We start from the raw sequence: 591 nt of genomic DNA, 5'->3' as shown, positions 1-591 counted from the left end.
AAACCCCAACAACAAAATTTAAAAAAAAAAGCGCTTCCTTCAAAGACATTTATAATTCTGAGTTAAAGGGTGACACACACAATTAAGCACTCCACCATCAACCTGGAGGCTTGGTGAGTTGAACACACCCAGACACTCCTCAGAAGACAGCCCTTGCAATTTGGTCCTGAGGGATCACAAGCCTGAAAGCCCTCTAGAGCAGTTCTCTCTCACACCTGGGGAGGCCAGGAGCCAGGATCTACCAGGTGGTAACAACAAGGGTGACACTGCTTCTCTCTGCCCATGAAGACAAGGCAGGGCTGCTTGGGTAAAATGTAACTTCTGTGTAGAATTTATTTTTTTAAAGGAAGAAAAGAGAAACAGATCAGTTGTTTGGAAGGACAGTCTGTGTCCTAAGAGTGAATCTGGGAGTGACTCCAGGACAGCCGCTCAATTAGTCAAGCAAGGCGAGCCCTGCCGATCCTCTGTGCTTGTGCTTTCCAATTACAGCAGCGATGCTCTGCAAAGGAGTCCCTTAGGGCACGATCATTTCTTGATTTCCTTTTTAAGGTTTGGTTTTTAAAATACAGACTTAAAAATAAAATTTTTTTA

General features: G+C 44.0%; 1 protein-coding gene across 1 annotated transcript in view; it reads right to left on the bottom strand.

The window, feature by feature from the left end:
* FAM20B (family with sequence similarity 20, member B) overlaps positions 1-591 on the bottom strand; it is a 30295-nt gene that overhangs the window by 4872 nt on the left and 24832 nt on the right. The gene's annotated exons all lie outside the window — the stretch shown is intronic.

This window comes from Elephantulus edwardii, unplaced genomic scaffold (genome assembly GCF_000299155.1).
Source record: "Elephantulus edwardii isolate Elephantulus edwardi_28Jun2011 unplaced genomic scaffold, EleEdw1.0 scaffold00061, whole genome shotgun sequence".
In the NCBI taxonomy this organism is placed as follows: domain Eukaryota; kingdom Metazoa; phylum Chordata; class Mammalia; order Macroscelidea; family Macroscelididae; genus Elephantulus; species Elephantulus edwardii.
The sequence above is the reverse complement of the archived record's forward strand: the minus strand, read 5'-3'. Positions and strand labels throughout refer to the sequence as shown.